This window comes from Amyelois transitella, chromosome 13, assembly GCF_032362555.1.
Source record: "Amyelois transitella isolate CPQ chromosome 13, ilAmyTran1.1, whole genome shotgun sequence".
In the NCBI taxonomy this organism is placed as follows: domain Eukaryota; kingdom Metazoa; phylum Arthropoda; class Insecta; order Lepidoptera; family Pyralidae; genus Amyelois; species Amyelois transitella.
Genome location: NC_083516.1, coordinates 8,837,294 through 8,854,255, shown reverse-complemented (window position 1 = coordinate 8,854,255; position 16,962 = coordinate 8,837,294). Strand labels below are relative to the sequence as shown.

Below are 16,962 nucleotides of genomic sequence, written 5' to 3'. Positions count from 1 at the left end.
AGTAAAACAATTGTAGTGAAAAATTTAATACTTATTAGATTTCTCAAAACAATTAATGTAATTGGGCAGGTATGACTGACATGACACTGAGAGTGTGAGATTTTTATTGTGTTTATGTGTGAACACTAGCACAATGAGATTGAATTACAGTTAAAAATAGCAGCGAACTAGATATGAATTTCAAAAATGTTTCTGAATAAAGTACTAATGATAGGGTTGGCTAGGCAGAGAATGAATCTTCAGTTAGTACGGTATTTACAGACTTTTAGATTAAATAGTCTTCTCCCTGTTAAACATATGACAATTTAAAAAATAAGGAAAATTTGCTTCAACTGTCAAGTTAAGACCTAAAAATTTATACTTACTTCATATTTTCCGTGGAATTTGTAGAAAACAAACATAGTACAGTAGTAGTTCATCTTGGGGTACTAAAATCTCGGGACTAAAAAAAATATTGGGATTTTGCAGTTCCTATCGCAAAAGTGGATCTAAATACTACTAAATAAACAAAGAAGTAGCATTAAAAGCATAAAGATATGAGTAAATTATAGGTAGGGACAGAGAAAGAAAATAAACTTTAGTTTCAAAGCGAACTACTCAGACAGGGTGGCAGACTTGATAATAAAATGAGTTTCCTGAGCGAAGCTATCAAAACTATAGCGTAGAGATGGGAGATCTCACGCACGTCTAGACAGGGAGAGGTGTGGACTCCTTTATTGGTCCAATAAACGCTTTTGCTGGGATTATTAAGCTGGAGACAGAACTTTCGAGAAATTAATTACAATTTGGCTTTGTTCTTAACAATTATTCAAGTATAGTATCGTTAAAAATAAAAGTTAAGACAAACAGCTCAAGTTAAAGTTTGCAATGATATAGCAGCTAATATATTGAAAGTTAATTTGAATGCACATGTTATTTTCTATTCTAAGCAGGCAATCAGCCTAATGACCCACTCTTTAAAAGCATTTTGTATCTTTAAACAATATTTGCATAAAATTTCGCGGATTTCTATGCAAATCAACACGGAAGAGAAAAAGACATTATGCGCCACACTGAGTTTTATTTTAGATTTACGGCGTAGAATATGAAAGTACGTCGTTACGAACCTTACAAAGGGTTTGCGTTGAGACAACGGAAATATTCTACTTGAACCCATTGGAGTTTTGCCAACACATCTCATGAGCGTGTCTTGTGTTCTTAAAAATCGAGTTGTACATAAGAGGATTAGGAAGCTTTACGAGATTTGGCTGGGTTTGTACATTACGAAGATCCTTTTATGTGCATTCACTGTAAAAAAATGGACTCACGGAGATAATAAAAGTGGATTGCTCATTGTAACAACATACTAATCTTTATTTCACGGAAAACGTCGGACTTACCTGTGCTTACTTTTTGTGTTTTTTTTTTATAAAAGGATACCTACTCAATAGAAATAAAGCCACCCTTTAGGATCAGAAAGTATTACTCCCATAAAGTGGTAATTCCAAAATGTAGAATTTCCTAGAATGTTCACTTTTCATGGTTTTGCAAAATGTTAAAATCGAAAGAAATTTTATAGTATAGAACGAGGTTTACGATTTACATTCCAAAAGACCCAAGATTTGTTATTTATCAATAAGAGAATGTTGTTTTCTTTACTGTCATTATTTAAGACCGTTTTTAATGAAATTGTTTTTTTTAAAACGTTAAAAAGAAAGTTAGTCCTTTTATCACTTTTTAGGAGATGCACAGAAAGAAGTGATTTTATTCTACCATCAACGAAGACATCTTCTTTGATAACGATTTTAACAATTCACAATTAAACTTTCGATTCAGAAAGTGGCACTATTTCACGTGGGTTGATGACCAACACCGTTATTCAAATGAACCAGATACTTTTTATTCATTGAAATGTGTGTAATGACATAGGTTTCAAACGAGCAGTAATTTTGAGTAATCAGTGTCAAGCAACTGTATCAACAGTGGCACTTTGGAGGCCTTGTGGCAACAAAGTTGTGACTAGTGACGTTGTTAAAGAAATTACTGTTGATTGAAAGGCACGTTAAAAAAAGAAGGTAAGGTTTTGATGATACTATTATATTATAATACTATACTTAAGAGTGTCTGGTGCCGCTAGTGAAACGGAAAAACGCGTTAAGTACCCGTGTCAATTTCAGTTAAGGACGTCCTGGTAAATGGTCAGGTTAAAAGTACCCGAAACCGCCGAGCTTGCATGAAGAGAGTTATGAATGTGGATGAAGCGAAGGAAGTTTGCAGAGATCGTGGCAAGTGGAAAGAGGTAGTCTCTGCCTACCCCTCCGGGAAAGAGGCGTGATTTTATGTATGTCAATTTCAGGAAATCCTCTAAGAGTGCACTCTTGGATCACATAATAAAATCTCGTGCCCAATTTCAAGTTTCTAGGTTTTGGCGGTGCGTTATCAGTCAGTCACTCAGGAACAAGAAGTTTTACATAATAATTATGTAACTGCGAAAATGTTGTCTCTGGTACTTTTAATTAATAATGCCATAAATAAAGTCATAAAGCGTAAAACTAACTAAGCAAATTTTGATCGTGATGTCCTTTTTATAAAATGCCTAAAATGACTTAGCGAATTTTTTGTTCTTATGATTGCTGATAAATCTTAAAACCTTTAGGTATGTAGACAATTGTGCGATGACCATTACATTCTTTGTAGTTGATTTCAAATGAGCATGTAAGTGATATTTACCAGGATACTTCTTTTTCTCATTATATCCTGTTCGGCACCAATACAATGACTTTCTTAAACCTTAAAATTCTGGTGAAACTGAAATTTTATTTGTTTCTTTTTGAACATTAAGTTTTTCCAATAGACTTATTCGATGTCTTAAACCTTCAACTCTTTGAGAGTTGAACTCATTGAAACGTAAACCATTCTCTCAACCTACAGCATTTACTAAGGTCACTGACCCACTAAAGGTTGCGTAGTACAGTTCGCAGGACAATACAAAATACCCAGTTTCCTAGTCATAATTTTTACGAGCTTAGCTCTCAAACATAATATTAAGGCAGAAGCTTTTACATTATCATTAATGTCTTCAATATAATAGAGTTTTAAACATCCATCATGTTTTTCGTAATGCCTAAGAAATTACTTACTTTAACAGTTTTTAATTCGTAAGGTAAAATATAGCTAATATTTTTTCTCAGTAATTAACGAATGCCCTTAATATTTCATTGCCGATATTGCCATAGATTTAAACAATATTCATTAGCATAGTTAAAGAGACCGAATTGCTAGAAGTGAAAATAATATTTGCTATGCAATTTTCTCACAATGACTTGATGCGAGGAATCTCCACGCTTATGTTAGAAGTTAAGACTTTTTTTAGATGTATAAACGTTTTATCGCCGTCGATCACTTCACATTTATAACTGGAATGTTCATCACTAACAGTATTTACGGAATACTCAATATTTACGGGAGACTTTAGACCTAAAAATATGTCGTGGAATAAAGCCAAGTTTATATCGGAACTTTCACTGTCCTGGATCTTTGTTGACCTCAGCGGCAGACAAAGGCTTAAAGGCTGACGATTTCTCGACACGGATTTCTTCAAACTGGTGAAATTGTTTTTATTAAAAACATATGATACGAGTATGTAAAATTTTTCAAGTGATTCACGAAGTTTAAAGATCCATTCAAATTCCATCTGTTCATCCCACGCTGTTCGAAACAGTCATAAGGATTTCGCAATTTTTTTTACAAATATTTCACATTGTTCAATTTCTGTCTCGTAAGCCATAAAGACCATAAACAGCTTAAAATAGTCCGTGTATTAAATTTGGAGTAGCTGAGTGAGAGAAAATGAAGAATAAGTACTTCGAGTACATAGTTTATACACATACATACTTGTACATAACTACCAAATGGTTCCACGAAAGAGGTCAACACACGGAATAAAAGCACTTGGGCGTGGGCGGTGACGCTAAGTTTTTGCCAATGTAACTCACAAAAGGACATCCCATGAATTTCGTTCTGCTAAACGAAGCAAATAGTTCATTGAAGTAGTATTAAAGGACCTCACAGTTTCTACATTGTTTCCTATACAAATTTTAGAGGATGTTGGAAGTAGAAATGGATTTTTGTACCTGCGTGAAGTAAAGTTCAATACAATTGCAACAAAAAAGTGCAAAAGACGAAGGAAGTTCTCACCTTTACCTGCATCTGGATAACATCGTAAAGTGAAAAAAATGGACAGAACAACAATAGATTTCTTAATCTATGACGTCTTTTGTTTTGAAGATAATTTAGCAATCTTTATCAACGAAGATAACTAAATATAGTCGTTTCTAGACTGTTTGGTGTAAAAGCGTTTTATCAACTGGGATTACGATAAAGATACGAGTCTATTATTCTTCATATAGGTTACGGATTAGTTCATTGACAGTACATTATCAGCATGTAGAATAACAACGCAATTTGCACTTGAAACGGGAAGTTGGCATTAAGGAAGCATGCAAATATTTGTAATTTAAGATGTTCGAAACCTGAGAATTTTTAATCCTGTTGTTTTGTCGTACTTTTGTCTTTAAGGTATATATGTTGTTGTTTGACAACTTTTTTCTATAAATGTATAATAATAAATTCTACAGGCTTCTCTTTGCTTTTTAGAGGATTTTTATTATCTACTTACATTATTATTTACCAGGATATATTCTTACCTACATGAAATTATATTCCAACTGCTAGCAATCTGTTTTGAGTTTCTTTGGTAGAGTTTAGTATCTACATTAAAAAAAATATAGTTTAAATGTTAATCGTGGTATTTATAAAAATACACTCCTTGTACAAAATAATGTCAAAAGAGTCACGTCTATGAATAGAAATTAAAAGGCGCAAAAACTACACCTACTCGTTGACATAACTGTTTTGTAAGTATACATTTGCTGGGTCAACGGTTGTGACCGCAAAAAGTTTGACTCATAGTGTCATGTAGTGCTTTACCGAGTACCAGATTCGATGCCGTTACTACCAGGCGTCCAGGCAGCCATAAGAGGTACCGCTATGCGCCTTGTACGGCAGCAGTCAACCAAACTATAACTGTATCTATCTGTTTGTTTGTCTCCACAAGACGTGCATGCTCATTAGCGGTGAAATCGTGCGGTGACATCGCCTAATGACCATCTTTTGAACTTTCCACTTCTATGTTGCGAAGTCGACTATTATGTTATCTTGTAGCATTATCCACAATAGAAAGTTTAATTTTATTTACATTAATAGCGGTTACAAGATCACAGAATATTTTTTTAAAGTTAGTTGATGTATGCAGAAATTAGATCTGAACCATTTAGAGATGGATTTAATTTAAGGCCAATCCAAGATATTTGTGCGCGTTAATGCAAACCATGGAAATATATCAGATAATGTCTGACCGATATCTAGTTAATAAATCACAGGCGCTTCAACGATAAATTGCATTCAGACAGAGCTGCATTAACTTATCCCTTCAATTTATCAACATGGGTTATTGTTATGACTTTTCAGGTGACTTTAGTTAATGACTGCAAATCATCTCATGAGAATCTAAATATTAATGCTCCGTTTTAATCTAGTAAGGTAACGATACCGAACGTTCTGGTGTATTTATAGGTAAAATAAAATACAAACAAATATCGAACGCAACTCGCCAAAAAAACACATACCTTCTGGCACAGCAGCGAGCGTGTAATTTTAAAACTTGGAGGAAAATCTCTTCGTGGAGCGATCTCTGATGGGGCAACTAAGCACTGTACACAAATATTACGCAGAAGAGCGAAAAAATCTATAAAATAACTGCACTAAATTTAGCCAACGAATGCGATAACGCGACAGGATTTTGGAGAGACGAAACGCACGTCTGACGACCTCGGCGTCCACACGCGAACAAGTCGCTCGGGCATCGCCGAGCGGCCGTGGCGTAGCTTGTCAACAAACAAAGAGTTCGCTTGCGGCCGTTTGCGCAGGCGCAACGACGCCACACGCACACAGCACCACGCGTGTGAATGAACACGTAAACATTAGTATTATTTGTAGATTTTGCTATAATAATCACACTATTTCGCAGCAAAACTGTTTGGTACTGCGCCGTATCATATCGTCCGTATAGACGAAACGAGGGCGATGATAAACAACGCGTGTTAATTTCAGCAGTTTGCCTAGTTCGATTGTGTTGTGAAATAAGTCGCAGTACCAAGCATTCATAACAATAACAAGGTCGTTATCAGTGCTGTGTTATCAGGAGACGTCGGACAGCTGATTGAACCAAGCCCGCGTAATATTTATATTTGGCAGCACAAATTTGGATATTCACGGATAGGACACTTCGACACTTTTTTTAACAAGAGATGAATAAAACTTACATAGGATTAAGAAAATTATTTAACTAACTGATAAATGGTCGACACATATTGGTTGTAACAGCTTCTGATATTTTATAGCCAGCCTTTCATTAATGATTTTCAGGCATTGTACTTACATGATCACATGGTAGCAATTTATTATAACTTTTGACCGGGGCTTCGCTCCCGTTAGAATTTTCAACAAAAAATAGTTTCTTTGACCTCGGGTTGTTAACAAAATTTGATCAAAATTGGCCAGTGTTTTACCCGTAAAAGCATTACAGACAGACTTTTAAATTGTATAATTAATAGTATGGTTTTTCATCAACGACTTACTCGTATACGCATGGGAGATTTCATATAGTTCGTAAACATGCTATTTTCAGTCTAGACCAGAACTATTTATAGATTCGGATTGCGTAAAGCAGACTAAATAATTACAGATTCAAGTCTATTCTAAGATAGTAATTCATATCTTTTAGTCAAACTGAAATTAGGTATTATCAAGATGGTTGACGTTCCAGTGTTACAGTTAAGAAACTGCAAACATTACATACAAACCTATTAAAAAATATTCAATTTTAGTTTTATAATCGACAAAAGCGCCGCTTTCTTATTATCTTTCAACAAGTTTTCTGGGTAACCAATTTCTGGATTTGACCACACCGCCGGGACCTTCTCTCCCTTTCTAACTTTATGGTTAACCTCAGAGCTAGAGAGAGGTGGCAAGCTTAGGCATAGACATGCCTTCATAACGTTTGTAAATAGGCCTGCAGGTAGAAGAGGTAGTAAACGATCCCCGCAAGACGGCGCCAAGGGTGCCTTTAGCTAATTAATAAGCGTGCTAATGAAATAAAAGTTAAGGAGGCCAAACAAAACTTGGCCAAAGCGAATATTGTCGAAATAAAGGACCCCAGGGCCCGAAGCGCAACAACTGATGGTTCAACAACGAGCATGCGAGATTAGGTTATGTCACGAATTATCTATTACAGAGAAAAGAGTCGATTACAGTAGAGATAATCATCTGTTTTCTTTTATTTTGTAGCGGTAGGCTCGTGAAAGGTCACGTCGAACGTTAGTTCGCCTCTAGCCATGAACCTACATAAATGAAACTTTTATACGGTGTAATGGACTAATGTACAGCCATATACAAATATATATTTCCCCAATAAACGATTTAAGTTAGGTATACATTTACTACGAAGTGGAAATCCCAATGTAAACAACTTTTCACGTGTCAACTTACTTTTCATGAGAATTATGCATAAAATGAAATAAGAATAACTGGATGTGACTTCTTTCTTTATTAATTAAGCTTAATATTTAGTATTATTCTAAAATTGGTCTAAAACTTAAATATTTTTTTTAGTATCTTCCGCCCGACGCTTTACATGTGTGTTAGTTGTAATCCATGTTATATTTTTTATTTTGGCGTAATAAAGCAACTAACTTTCTCATAAACTTTAGCTTTATAATAAGAGCTAAAGACAACAAAAATATTTATTTAAGAAAATAAATATTATTGCAATAGACATCAAAACATGAAAAAGAACTCTCTCACCTTGGAAATAAAATAGGTACGTAAATATAGCCTCACGTTAAATCGAGACTCATTATAACCCTATGTCTTTAACAAGATATGTATACGTTTTTTTGTCAATGTAATGATGTAATTGTATTTTAATTTGAACAAGTTATGGTTACATGTAAACGGACAGGTATCTCCAGTATTACAAGTCCATAAATAAAACTATACAATATACAATAAAAGTAATAAAACTTCACGAACATTGTAAGTGGATTTCATTGTTAGAGTTCAAGGCGAAAGGAAATGAGCGCGAATAGTATTAGACGCGTGGTAAAATTGTTTGAGCAATTTTTAGAGTTCCAAAAGGTCAAAACGGGACCCAATACTAATGCCTCCATGCCTCCGCTGTCTGTCTGTCCGTTGTCTGTTACCAGGTTGTATCTCGTAAACCGTGACAGCTAGAAAGCTTAAATTTTAAAAATAATGAAAATCCGTTGTCGCTTTAACGAAAAATAATAAATAAAAAAAAATATTATAATAATAAAATTATGTTACGGACAAGTCTGAAAATATGTTTAAGAATTGTGTTGTGCGTGACGATTCTACCTCAATGGTAATTTTTGTCCCATATACATATCTTTGTAAAAAAATTTGTAACTGATAATTTTTGAAAAATAATTTAGTTTTAATATATATTTGTAGCGTTCAGATTTAAACCACACCTTTTAAATCTTAAAAAAAACCAATAATAAGGTTATACGAAGTACATGTACATTAGACATCTTGTTACCACGTTGGTCGTAATTTGTTAAATCAACTAACGATTTGTAATATTATATTTTGAGTGGTGAATATTCGGACATTTAGGACACGGTCTATATTGTGGCCGGGCACTGGCCTGTGGTGAATCGATTTGATTAGCACTCGGTGAATCGATTAAAATGCGATGTATAATCATCGTTTCAAGAACCGAATGAAAGGCCGTTGTGGGATCGATTTGCTGGTAAATTACTTTGGGGTTCGCGATTTGAATCGCTATTTCTTTTATGTACTTGGTCCGGTTTTTTATTAGTTTCGCTCGTATAGTCGCTGTCAAGCTCATGGCTTAGCGGGCACATTGTAGTTTATCGCAATTCCCACATGAAGAGGACTTAGTGTGTATTTAATTAAGTCCGGTCAAGCAGATAAAGCGTGATGGCGTGTGACAAACAAACCAAGAAAATACACATTTTTCCTTTTATGAGTATGGATGAATATTATTAAAAAGAGAAATATGTCATAGTCAATCAAGGGAAAGGCTAATAAAGGGATTCTGTTTTAAGGCGATGGACTCTAGACTTGTCACTTTTAGAATCTCAATTTCAACATGAAGCCATACAGCTGAGCGTGGCCTTTCAGCCTTTTAGAGACTGTTGGCTCTGCCTACCCCGCAAGGGATAAATATGATACAGATATCTATAATATTTACACAAATCTTTACTAAATCACATTAGCGATGTAAATACTGATTGCCATACAGGTGAACGTGGCATTTCAGTCTATTAAAATTGTTGGCTCTGTCTACCTCGCATGGTATATAGACGTGATTATAAGTATGTACGTACACGTGACTATAAGTACAAATATATGAGTGTTCACTGGTTGCCAACCGGAGACTTAGAATGGAGTGGCCAATTTAAAGGAACTTACTGGGTTCAAGGAAGGACAATACAAAGTGCTTCGTCATAGGGCTGAACAGTCGACAACGAGGCGAAAAAAATTATTAGGAAATGAAAACAGGCGAAACACTTCAATTATAAAATTTAAAATAGTTTTAACAATTTTTAACGTTTTAATTATCTATTAATACATTTAATAAGACATAAGAAAACCTTTTTTAACATAAAAAATACCAATGAAAAAAATAATTAAATACTTATTATAACACGGTATAAAATAAACAAATTTTTTAATTTTTTTTTTTAATTAATAAAATTCCTGTCTGTATGTCTGGAACTGTCTGAACACGCTAATCTTCGGAACTACAGGTTTGATTTTGATCTTTTTTTTTGTTTTGTAGCCATATTTCATGTGCAAAATGTAAGGTATAATTTCTTAACCTTGGAAAATGGAACACCTTATGAGGAACTATTACTAATGACAAATGTGGAAATGTTGTCAAACCAAAAACATTAAAAACTCAAGTTAAAAGTTAAAATCAACGCGTATCGATTAAAGCATAGGAAGTCACGGGCAAAAGCTAGTCCATATCCATCCATACTAATATAATGAACGCGTAAATGAGTTTAATTGTTTGTTTGTTTTTCTATTCCCGTTATTATATTATCTGCAGAATCAGAACACAGGAATTTTGTGTGATATATAATTAAGAGTTTGGCGAAAGACATAGGGTACTTTACATCAACCAACTCACCTTTAATTCCCGTGGAATTTACAAAAACAAACCTGTGTTCTTGCCGTGTGGTTCCCGGCACCAATACAAAAAGAATAGGACCACTCCATCTCTTGCTCACGGTGCCAGACTGGTGCGCACGCTTATTTTCCCCATATTTTTGTATGCTGTTGAAACGTGGACATTGCGAGAAGTGGAAAGAAAAAAGATAGACGCCCTAGAGATGTGGTGCTGGAGGAGAATGCTTGGTGTGTCTTGGACAGAGTTCCGCACTAACGTCTCGATACTCCAAGAGCTCGGTATCAAGCAGCGACTATTTCCCTTAGTACAATCTCGCATTTTGTCATTCTTTGGACACGTTACAAGGAGAGGCAACCGATCCATAGAACGGCTTGTTGTCCAGGGTAAAGTGGAAGGCTCTCGACCGCGCGGGAGGTCACCCATGCGATGGACCGACCAAATTAAGTCTGTGATTGGCGGTTCACTTAACGAGTGCAGCAGGATGACTTCCAGCAGGGAGAAATGGCGGGACATCGTAAGGCGCACATTGGCGCCCGCCTCCAACACTACATGATGACCACGACCACTCTGTCAAGAGTGACACGACTAAGAAGATCTCTTGCTCATGGAATCGTAAAAGGCGACTAAGGGATAGGCATACAAACTCGGGATTCTTTTTAAGGCGATGGGCTAGCAACCTGTCTCTATTCTTCTTAATTATTATATAACTAGCTTTCCGCCCGCGGCTTCGCCCACGTGTAATTCGGTTATATATAGCGTTTTTTAATGATCTCGACAGGGCTTTTTCTTCCACAGGCTGAAATCTTGTTACAACTGGAATTAAATATAGCCTGTGTTACTCAGGGATGATGTAGCTTTCTAATGGTGAATGTTCGGAATTTATGGACCGATTTACGTGATTCTTCTTTTGTTCGGTAGAGTATACTTTCAAGTTGGTCCCGTTGTTACCTAGTCAGGATCTGATGATGGTATTCCAGGGAAATCAAGGGCAAACCTCAAATTTACAGGCAATTACGTTTTTGACAATTTCATAGATCTGTTTAAGTATTTGCGTCTGATAGTCATCATCCCATGTGAATGAGCTGATGATGGAAGGTACAACTCCTCAACGGTTAGGAGTTGAAAGAAAATTCTTACGAAGTTATACGTACATGTGAGGCTATTAGGTTGACCTGATAATAAAAAGTAAATCTCTTTAACGTTAAGAATTTAGGTGAAAATGGATGCGGACAAATTTCGTCTCTTCACTTGTTTCCTTTTAGCTGTTTGTATGGGTAGTGTTAACACAAAATAGGGATTTAAAGGCGTGATGTTATTAATGTTATGCATGTATGTACATAATTATGTATGTTATTATGTATGTTAAAGAGACGACTGAAAGTTGTCATACAAAGTCTTTTTTTTTAAGGATGGGAAATCATCAAATGACCTCTCCCGCTCTGGGTGGAACGGAAGGGAGTGTCAGACTTTTACTGACTAAAACCCACCTCGTTCCTTTAGTTGCCCTTTGCGTTCCGGGGCCACGGTATCTCGTTAGAACTTTCCCGCAGCCCCGGCTCAGTTTATCCCGTTTCCCCCCCTTGGGGGTTGACATTTCAAAAATCCCTTCTTAGTGCTCACTTATGTTACTAAAGGAACCTCTGTTCAAAATCTCAGACTCCTATACCGAGCGGTTTCGGCTGTGCGTTAATAAATCAGTCACCCAATCGCACCCCCTAAATCACGATTGGAGGGTAGTTTGAAAAAACTTATAATGTCAGACATATTTACTTGCCTATGTACGTGTTCATGCCAAGTTTCAAGTTTATAAACCCAAGGAATAAGATTTTTCATAGAAACGTTTTTACCCCTTTTCCCCCCCTTGGGGGTTGAATTTCCAAAAATCCTTTCTTAGTGCTCCCCTACATATCCCAAGGAACCTACATTCCAAATTTCAGCTGTCTACGACCAGTAGTTTCGACTGTGCGTTGTCTGTCAGTCAGTCACTCAGTAACGGAAGAGTTTTATATATATAGATAATAATTCTTCTCTGAATCTCAATTCTATCATTAAGCCAAATAGCTGAACGTGGTCATTCAGTTTTTTCAAGACTGTTGGCTCTGTCTACCCCGCAAGGGATATGGACGTGACCATATGTATGTATGTTCTTTTGTAGGTGCAGCTTAATTCGCGCAGGCAAATCTGCGTGTAAAAGCTAGTAGAGACATAACAAATTTGATCTTCATTATAACTTGCGAGATGCCTTCTCGGATACATTGCTTTTTGTTTGAGATCATTATCTGTTGTATTAAATTTCGTTCGTCAACTTAACATTGTTTGTTGTAGTAATTATTTTGTGACTGACTTCCAAAAAGGTATGGTTATTTTATTTTTAATTTGTTGGCTTAGATATAGGTGAAAATTTCAATCCATGCTGTAAATGAGTAAGTCTGTCTGTCCGCCCGCCTATTAGGCTTTTACGACTAAACCTCTACACCAATTTTGAAATAATGTCGTATTATTTACAAAATATATTAAAAAATTATTAATTATCTATAATAAAAAGAGAAAAGAAAAAAAAAACATTATAAATTGTGTAGTACCTGTTAACCCACTACAATGTTAATGGCAATGCTTAATTAAATAATTATTTCGCATTAATATATAAAATAAATCATAAGAAGTCAAACAAAGTGTACATTTTTTTTATAAAATTCCCACGGGAACTTCAAATATTTGTTGTACTTACCTACACCAATCCCAACCAATTTCGTCATAAATTCCCTAAAGCTTGGGAACAAAGGACATAAAATTGGGAAGCTCGAAAGTAATTTGACGTTAGATTGAGTCGAGTTCCAGGAAAGCTTCCGTACGAGCCGTTCCGATAAATGTAAGCGCCGATTCAGGGCATGGCGGGGCTTCGGGAAACATGTAAACAAATTACGCGTATGACGTACGAGGGATGAGTGGGATGGTTGGAAGAGAGTAATAGCTTTTTAACCGACTTCAACAAAGTTTAATATTCGACCTGTATACATACATACATATAGTTACGTCTATATCCGTTGCGGGGTAGACAGAGCCAACAGTCTTGAAAAACTTTAAGGCCACGTTCAGTACAATTGAGATTCAAATAGTGACGGTTGCTAGCCCATCGCCAAAATGAAGAATCCCAAGTTTATAAACCTATCCCTTATTCGCTTATTACGACATCCACGGGAAAGAGATGGAGTGATCCTATTCTTTTTTTATATTTGTGCCGGGAACCACAAGGCACCTGTATGTATGTTTGTTATCTTAATATATAAAAGGGGCGTGATTGACTGAAAAATCAACACTCAGCCTAAACCGCTTCGTGTAATGATTTGAAATTTAGCATTTAGTATCCTTATGTAATCTTAAGTGATGCACAAAAGAGGATTTTTCAAAATTCCCACAACAAAACAATTACGCGGACGGAGCTGCGGTGGTCTTACTCCAGTTACTAAATAACTAACTATTTAAAATCTGTGACAGTAAAAAAAATAATTTCACTCGTAGCGGTTCGTAGTAGACCGTAGCACGCGTTCGTAGCTACACCGTGTTCGTAGACCATGTGGTCTATGTGGCGTAGCATTGTCATCCTCGCCTTATGACGAAAAATCTGATACATATAATCACGTCTATATGCCTTGTGGGGTCAACAGTTTTGAAAAGACTACGTTCGGCTGTACGGCATTGAGGTTGAAATAGTGACAGGTTGTTAGCCCCATCACCTACAAGAAGAGTCCCACTTGAAGTTTGTAACTTATCTGCTCAATTTATCAATTAGTCCTTTTTACATACATACATACATATAATCACGTCTATATTTATATTCCTGAATAGACTGAAAGGCCGCTTTCAGCTGCCTGATTTAAGATGGAATTCAGAATCAAATAGTGACAGGTTGCTAACTCATCGCCACCAAGAAGTTTAAGGTTAAGGTCAGTTTAAAGTTAGTTCTTTTTAGGTTTGTTATATTACGTGAATGAATTTCGGTGAGCGAAAATACTTGATTTTGCTTTCCTTTGTTGGTTGGTGGTGGGTCTTAATATGGGAAAGTAGTTTTTTTTTTCTTTTTTCTTTTTGTTATATGTTCTGTTTCATAGTAAAAACGTGCTGTGAAAATTTTATTCAACCAATAAAAATTAACCCTGTTTATACAGGGACTAGATTATATACAGAAACTAGATTATAAATAAAAATAAAAAATAAATAACAGAGAAAAGAGATGAAAGCAGGACGCTTCACTTAACTCCACCGACAAGAGTGGGATTTTAAATTCTTTTAAAATTTAAGATCTAATTCTTTTACGCCCACAGCTTCGCCCGCGCTAATTTAGCGCCACCTACAAAAGAGTTTTTCGCAAATCCCACGGGAGGTTTCGTTTTTTACCTGGATGAAAAGAGTACCCTAAGTCCTTCTCCAGACTCTTAATTATATCTAAGGAAAATATCAAGAATATAAGTTCAGGAGGTAACGCTTGAAGAGGCAATAAACAAACAAAAAAATAAACTTCCGCATTTGTAATATTAGTTGAGATTGTAATCAGCATTTCTCAATAAAAAGTAACTTTGGTTAACGATTTAATTGTGAGATTTGCCATTTTTAATCGCACAAAAACTTTTGTACCTACTAACGTATATTTTATCAACACAATCAGCATGTCAATAACTTGGAGAAGCTGTAAAAAATATTTGATCAAGCCCGTGAGGTTTAAGGTCAAATGTTTAACATACAATTTTTTATACTTAAAAAAGACCTTATTTTCCTGTTAGTGTACATATATGTATAGTGTTAAAAAAAGTTTTGTAGGTAGAGGTTACAATAAAAAACGTAATGTATGCCAGCCACTTCTCATCCTGTGCAAATTGTAAAATCCAATCAAGGTAAAGGCTTATAAACTAAGGTTTTTGGGCCGACAACCTGTCACAATTTGAATCAATTCCATCATTTAGCCTTCATCAATTCATATATGGCCTAAAAGTCTGTTCAAGATCGTTGGCTCTGTCTACTCCGTAAGGGTTAAAGACGTAATTATAAGTATATTTAGTTAGTTGACAAGATTTCTTAGAAGAACGCAAAAAGCTATGGCGAGACGAGACGAGAGATACTTTTTTTGCAACAAAATTGTATCCTTAAACCAGGTTCATTGAACTTGGGTACTTATAATAAGCTACAATGATCCTTTCAATGTTTTATTGATCTGATTTTGGTAAAAAAGGATTTAAAAAAACTGGTTTGCTATCTCACTTCACCTTTAATGAGGTCTATTAAAATAAAGTTGGTATTAAAAATTATCTTTCATACAAATTTATTCTGATAGAGTTGATACATCCTTACATTATGGATTTCGTCATAGGTGACTTATTCTCCACCATTCATTCTCCTAGTACAGATTTTTCTATGAACTAATAATTGAGGTCAGACGGGAGTCGCTTTGTGTAAAACCTGACTAACCAAATCCAGGACCATGGTCAAACTTAAAGGCGCATTTTACCTTCTTATTTTACCTTCTAAGGTATATAAGGTATACCTTCCCGAGGTGGAATTTCACCGGGATTAAAGCCTGGAGAAAGGCTACTATTAAAAATACAGGCAAAGACGATAGTTGTGTAAATGTAAAAGAAAGTAAGTTAGGGATAGGCTTATAAACTTGGGATTCCTCTTGTAGGCGATGGGCTAGCATACATACATACATACATACACATATTGTCACATCTATATCCCTTGCGGGGTAGACAGAGCCAACAGTCTTGAAAAGACTGAATGGCCACGTTCAGCTATTTGGCTTAATGATAGAATTGAGATTCAAATAGTGACAGGTTGCTAACCTATCGCCTTAAAAAGAATCCCAAGTTTGTAAGCCTATCCCTTAGTCGCCTTTTACGACATTCATGGGAAAGAGAAATGGAGTGGTCCTATTCTTTTTTGTATTGGTGCCGGGAACCACACAACCACCTGTCACTATTTGAATCTCAATTCCATCATAAAGCCGTAAAGCTGAATCTGTCCTTTCAGTATTGTCAAGACTGTTGGCTCTGACCAGGCAAAGGATATAGACGTGGCTATATGTATGTTGATAAAAAGTTAAATCATCGGAGTAGCCAATTCACCACGGCGCGGCGGGTGCCTTGACCCGAGATATCAGTTGGTAAAATCTGGTCCTGCGCGTGCGGCGATCATTGTAACTTGTAATGTTTATTACACTATGAACTGCTTGAGATGTAGCCAAAAGATAAGACAAAATAATAGGCAGAGTAATCAAAGTTATTTACATAAAGAGAGATGAATGATGCGAAAAAAGCATAGGCACAGGGATAATGATTTTTGGAAGACGTTGTCTCTGCCTACCCTTTCAGGACAACTAGTGATTATTTTGTATGTACGAGTATGAGTAAGAAGTCTGGTCGAATTGTGAGCGGTCATGTATTAATGACTCTATTTACAGTTGTACGAATATTATATTAAAAAAAATTACATGTCCAAATTGGTAAGTTTTTTAGACTATTAAACATGTAAGACCTCTATTAAATACAGTTCACGAGTACACTTGTGTATTAAATAAAATATTTTGACCATTTTTCTTGAACTTCAAAGTAGTTCATGTACCTAATAATGGTTTACAGTAAAGTTTTCAGGTACACTGTCAAAGTTTCACACTAAAACATTTTCCAGGG

At 35.6% G+C, this 16,962-nt stretch overlaps 1 protein-coding gene across 4 annotated transcripts in view; it reads right to left on the bottom strand.

The window, feature by feature from the left end:
• The window catches only part of LOC106139008 (protein yippee-like), a 94,440-nt gene that overhangs the window by 38,423 nt on the left and 39,055 nt on the right, over positions 1–16,962 (bottom strand). The window contains exon 1 of one of the 4 annotated variants that reach the window (XM_060947601.1): positions 5,667–6,113. The exons of 1 other annotated variant lie outside the window; for it this stretch is intronic. The gene's annotated coding sequence lies outside the window, so the exon portion shown is untranslated. Of the gene's footprint in view, positions 1–5,666; positions 6,114–16,962 lie in introns of those variants that run through there. 2 more of the 4 variants (XM_060947604.1, XM_060947603.1) reach the window with 2 other exon arrangements.